Below are 6,000 nucleotides of genomic sequence, written 5' to 3' on the forward strand. Positions count from 1 at the left end.
ACGACTTTCGTGAATGTGCACCTTTAAACAAGCAGCTGCGTGACTCACTTCTGGCACCTGTGTCTAAAAAAGGCCGCAGATAAATCAAAAGCCTGCAAACCAGGCTGCAAATAATGAAGTCACACACTCAGCATTGCCATATGGGGCAAATAGGCTTTGGCAGTGAGGGGTCAATTCATCATCTTAAGAATTCAGCCGTTGTGGTTTAACCCAAGCCTCAGCTTCCCGTCCAAACCATCAGTAAATCTGCTGCAAGCGCAGTGTAAAAAGCCAATAAAAATCAAAATGAACCCCGTTTACTTTCTTGCACCTTTTTGGCACTGACAAATCATGAAAATATTTTTTTACATTGCAACTTTTTTCTTTTGTCAAATCAACTTAGATAATTAATGTTGTTCAGATAACACAATATTTTAAAAGTTCTCCTTCATTGTATCAACTAAAAAGTTTTAATTTCAACAAATTCAAAATTAAGGCAACTTTTTTAAGTTAAACCAACATTCTTTTTACAGTGTGGAATAACCTGCATTACATCTACAATAAGACCATGGTCTTTTTGTAGAAGATTAAATGCAGGTTATTCCCCCCTCATCAAAATAACTTGCGCTGCCTCAAGAATGCAATTGGTTGCAAATGCCATTTTGTGTTCACTTTAATTACCTAATGACAGTCCTTGATTCCATGCTAAAGTATTTCCACTGAAGAAAATTTGGTGTAGGATTTACTATTCACTTTTATTTTACCATAATTACTTGTGAAATTCACTAGACATTTCTGAGTGTAAGTTCTGAGTGCAAACGATTTCAAAGAAACGGCAACGTACTACAATAATCTTCGAAAAATATTTTTTTACAAAAGTCGTTGGGGTATATCAGAGACACAACATGAAATCTATTTTTTTATGGAATATTGCCTTTATTATAAATGATTTATTCGTGCACATCATTATTTTTTAATTTTTAATTCAAGTGCCCTCGCAATATTCAATCAAAATAACTTCCCCCTTCCTCTTACTGCGACATCTCGGGACAACCTGTCACTCACATGAGATCAAATAATAGCAAACCATGACTATACATTAACCATCCAATCAACTCCCAATAGACAAAAACAAGTCTCGCCCTACAAGAAGCAGTTTTACTCAGACATACAGTGGTTGGACAATAAAACTGAAACACTGGCCAATTTAGTGTTGGAGGTTTCACGCATGGCTTGGTGGCCAATCTTCACTGATATAACATTAGTAAAAAGTTTGAAAGTTGAATTAGCAGAGCAATAGCACAGCTGTATATGAATTATTGCAATCCACACAGCATCTAATGGTAGACATATCAGAGTCCAAAAAAGGACAAATTGTTGATGTGCGTCTCTCTAGCTCATTTGTGACCAGGACAGCATGTCTTTATGGTGTATTGAGACCTATGGTATATCCAGGGTAATGTCGGCATACCACCACATAGGACGAATTGCATCCAGCAGGCGTAACTGTCGACACAAGAGGAAGCTGTCTGAAAGGGATGTCCAGGTACTAACCTGGATTGTATCTAAAAAAACAACAACATAAAAACACTGCTGCCCAACTCACTGCAGAGTTAAATGCGCTCCTAGACTCTCCTATACCAAAACAGTTCATCTGGAGCACAGTCAATATTTATGTCCAAACTGCCACTATATAGGCAAACCTTTGGTCACTCATGCTAATGCCAAATGTCGGTTTCATTGGTGCCAATGGTTCAAATCTCGGGCTGTGGTAAATGTATTGTTCTCTGATGTGTCCATCTTCACTGTCTTTCCCACATCCGTGGGAGTTATGTTGCGGAGAAGCCCCAAAGAGGCTTAACAGCGGGACTGTTGCTGGCCAGAGTGAAGCACAGCGGTGGATCAGTGATGGTTTGGTCTGCAATATCATGGCGTTCCCTACTGTGCTTGATCAGCGTCACTGCCAAGGACCACCGAACCGTTCTGGAAGATAATGTGCACCTAATGGTTCAAACATTTTACCCTGAAGTGGGTGCCGTGTATCAGCATGATAATGCACCAATACACACAGCTATACTTGTGACAGAATGGTTTGATGAACATGAAAGCGAAATTGAACATCTCCCATGTCCTGTACAGTCACCAGATCTAAATATTCTTGAGCTACTTTGGGGTATTGGAACAAGTCAGAAAACGTTATCCTCAACCAGCATCACATAGTGACCTGGACACTGTTCTGGAAGAGGAATGGCTCAAAATCCCTCTCGCCACTGTGAAGGACTTGTAGCCTATCTGCCATTCCCCCAAGGCGAATTTGTGATGTGCCGGCCACAAAGGAGGCCCTACACCATACTAATAAATGATTGTGGTCTAGAAACAGGTGTTTTAGTTTCAAAGTGTTGAAATGTGGAAGAAATGTTAAGTATTCTCTGTTTCATGACGACTCTATTTTTTTTTTAACTGTAAGAGAAAAAGGTGAAATTTATTTTATTTTATTGCAAATATTTCTATAGGCTACATAAAAATGCATATAAGGTGAATATTGACAACATTTTTATATAGGCCTATGATGTTTTCATTAATATAATAAATATAAATAATTTAATAAAGAAAAAATGGCACAAATTGTATACCATCATATAAATCGCTTAAAAAAAACACTAATAGCTACAAAACTCTTAAGTTCGATTCGACCATTATTCGTATATTCCCGCTGCCACTGTGTGCTGTAATGAAACAGGTGTGGTTGCATTGAAGCTCCCTAATCACATTGATTTCTCTCCATGCTGTGGTAAAGAGCTTTCTGGAGCCCTTGCAGAGGGAGCTCTTCTGTCTTATATCAGTATTCTGGTGTAATCGGCGGCTGCTGTTAAAATGACATCGAGTCAAAGCGGGGACCCCAGGCTTCGCCAGTCGCTGCGTATTTGTGAGGTTATAAATCAAACGATGGCGCTCTCCCCCGTCCCGTATCTCTCCCAGCACCCCCTCCATCGCTCATATCCATCAGTACGTTTAATTTCCAAATACAAAAAGGCTACGATGAAAGCATGCCAAGAAGAGACAATTCCCCTAAATGATTCGCTCTTTTATTATAGAAAGACTAGAAATACAAAAAGTAGACAAGCGTTTCCTTTAGAACACAAAAGCAGTTTTCAAGCCTACTAAAGCCAAGATAGCGAAACACACATGCATGAGTTATTACATGTATAGAAATGACATAATGAACATCATCTTCACTTGAAACTGCTGTAAAAGAACATCTAAAGTCTATGAAAATTGTCAGTATGTCCCGGCGCGGGATTTATAAATGCCCTGAATCTGCTGATTCTGGTTTGGGATGCATTTTAAAACCTAAGCATCTTTTAAAACTCTGATAGTGTCAGAAAAGATCTGATAAACCCCGTGTTATATCTTCAGCTGAGGGATGCAACACACAGCTCACCAAACCCCCTGCGCGCACACAGATCAGCATGCAGGTGGCTTTCCAAATGAATCACTTCTCATCAATGGAGAGGTTATGATTTTACAAAAAAAAATTAGTAATAATAAAATCACACGAGCTTGGTTTTACACCGAAAGGATTGAATTCAGAGATTGCATTCCTACCTCTGTTGCGGGCTGTTCCTTCGACCACGTATTGCTGCGGAAAGGCAGTTTATTATCCCTTGCCAGCGCTGAAGACTCAGACCGACGGAGATACGAACTGAGCTGGCGAGAGAGTAAGAGTGTGTGAGTGTGTGTGTGGGGGGGTTACAACTGGATCCTGGATCAGTGTAGTCCGATCCCTGTACGAATGACTCAATGACTCTAACTGATTCTTTTCATCAAACAACGAAATTAAAATAATCCGATTTTTCGTGTGTGTGTGTGTGTGTGTGTGTGTGTGTGTGTGTGTGTGTGTGTGTGTGTGTGTGTGTGTGTGTGTAGCCTAACAAAAAAATATAAAACACAACCAATGCAGTCCGATAACCCAACTAATAAATCGGTTCTTTTTTGTAAATCATTATCATGTCCACTTTTCGAACTGGTTCTTTTTGATGAATCACTGAACCCCTAAATGCATGAATGTTTCTCCTATCATTATTAAATATTCGGGTCTTTTAGCGACCCGGATTTATATCTAACAAGGATAGGTCTCTACATGTTGCGATAATATAACTCTCCTGATGTTATAACATATACAGTAACATATACAGAAGAATAAATAAAGCATATGTTGTTACCTTTTGGAGCTTGGAATGGTTAAGTTTGAGCAGATGTTTTACACTATCATCACTGTCCTCATCATAGCTCATTTCTCAGTACATTCAGCATCTGGCTCATATCATTTTGAAAACCATCATTTTCATCGTCTTCTAAATCAATATTTTGATCAGGCTACTGAATTAATCTGCCTTACTTACTTAACCGCAATACTTTGGCCATGAAACTACAACAAGAACAGCTACTGTTGTGTTGCAATGCTCATGAGTAACAGAATGATTGTTCACATGACAACATGTAAGTCTAGCTACTCATGCGTTTTGTTGCAACCAGTAGTTTTTATCAATATAAAAAAGAAAAAAGTAGGCTACATGAATAAAATGTAAATTTTTTCATACAGTATTTTTATTTAATAGGTCGAATTATTGGAATGCATTTATTATACCTGCCACACATGTATATTTAAACATTTTGCATAAAATGTCATTTATTTTAAATATAATACATTCGTTATATCTGAAATCTGATGATGCTAAGTTTAAGACAGAACGATCATAAGAACCCATCTCAGATAATGATGAAAATATTTAATGCAATAATTTATTGCAATGGCTTATTTCTTTACCGCAGAGGGGAGATGTACGAGATAGGCTACATCCCCATATCGTCTCCAAAGTACGGTCTTAATGCACATAAATGCATTTTTCTTATGGCTTCAATTTCTTGCTCGTTGTCTTTTCCATCGGCCACCAAGCGCATCTGTTTCCCACTCTGAGCACGTAGCGCGCTTCTGTCACCGCCAGTCTCTCCCCGCGCTATCGAGCGCGCGCCCACACGAGCAGGCAGGAGCCTTTGACGTCATAGAGAGGCACTCCGCCAGAGTGCGAGCCAGCCACAGCTGCCCGCGTGTGTTAAATCCATCTTTCACGTGAATGACTGTGCAGCTCCCCCTCTGGCATCCTGAAACATCCTCAGAGAGATATCAGAGCTGAATTTGGGTGAATGGAGGGTGTGAGAGGCTCATTGACAAATAAACGTGCCTAGTGTTTGTCTTCACAGGATCTGTGTGAGATTTTGACTTGCTATGACCAGTATGTGAAATCGGCCTTTGAACTACCCAGCTAGCAGGGAACTTTCTCTCAGTTGTTCCAATAATGTTAACAGAACGTTCACTCAAAGATATTTTTGATTAAACATTATCAAACAGAAGCAGGAAAATATTGTTCACATAACCGAAAAACATTTTTAAAGATTTTTTTTTAAACTGGACATTCTGAGAACATTCAGAAATAATGTTTTCAAAACTTAATGGGAACATTAGCAAAACGTTTTATAACATATTTTTGTTAGATAGTACTATACAGTATATATGCCCAGTTTGAAGAGCACTGTAAACATATTTCTGTCTTTCTAAACAGGTGCTGTTTTGTATATGAAGGCAAGAAACTGGTTTCAAAACAGACTTCCAAGCCATCAAAATATAGAACAAATTCAAATGAGTGTCCACAAAGCCAATTTTTAGTGACTTGCTAAAAGGGGTAAATACCTACATTGCTTCCCGTTCCTGCTTGTCCTTATACTCTGGAAATGAAAGTAGTGTAGAATGATTCAAACACATGCGCTCTTCAGATAGCAAGCAGAGAAGCTCTGACGTACTGGCTTGATGGATTTACACACTTTCTGTAGGATCAATGCTACTGATGCAGGGGCTCACAGGATAGCTTCTATAAAGATACCTCCCTCACGATCAGGAGCGTAAGCTTTCAGGAGAATGATGTGCAGCTGTAGGAACCAGAAATGAGCTTCCTTTTGCATCAC

General features: G+C 39.0%; 1 protein-coding gene across 1 annotated transcript in view; it reads right to left on the reverse strand.

Moving 5' to 3' along the window:
- Positions 1 to 3,700, reverse strand: part of elfn2a (extracellular leucine-rich repeat and fibronectin type III domain containing 2a) — a 146,263-nt gene extending 142,563 nt beyond the window's left edge. The window contains exon 1 of the mRNA XM_077226231.1: positions 3,586 to 3,700. The gene's annotated coding sequence lies outside the window, so the exon portion shown is untranslated. The remainder of the gene's footprint in view (positions 1 to 3,585) is intronic.
- Between the last annotated feature and the right edge of the window lie 2,300 nt (positions 3,701 to 6,000).

Source organism: Siphateles boraxobius, unplaced genomic scaffold (assembly GCF_051911475.1).
Source record: "Siphateles boraxobius isolate OS27281-9 unplaced genomic scaffold, OSU_SipBor_1 13, whole genome shotgun sequence".
Classification (NCBI taxonomy): Eukaryota; Metazoa; Chordata; class Actinopteri; order Cypriniformes; family Leuciscidae; genus Siphateles; species Siphateles boraxobius.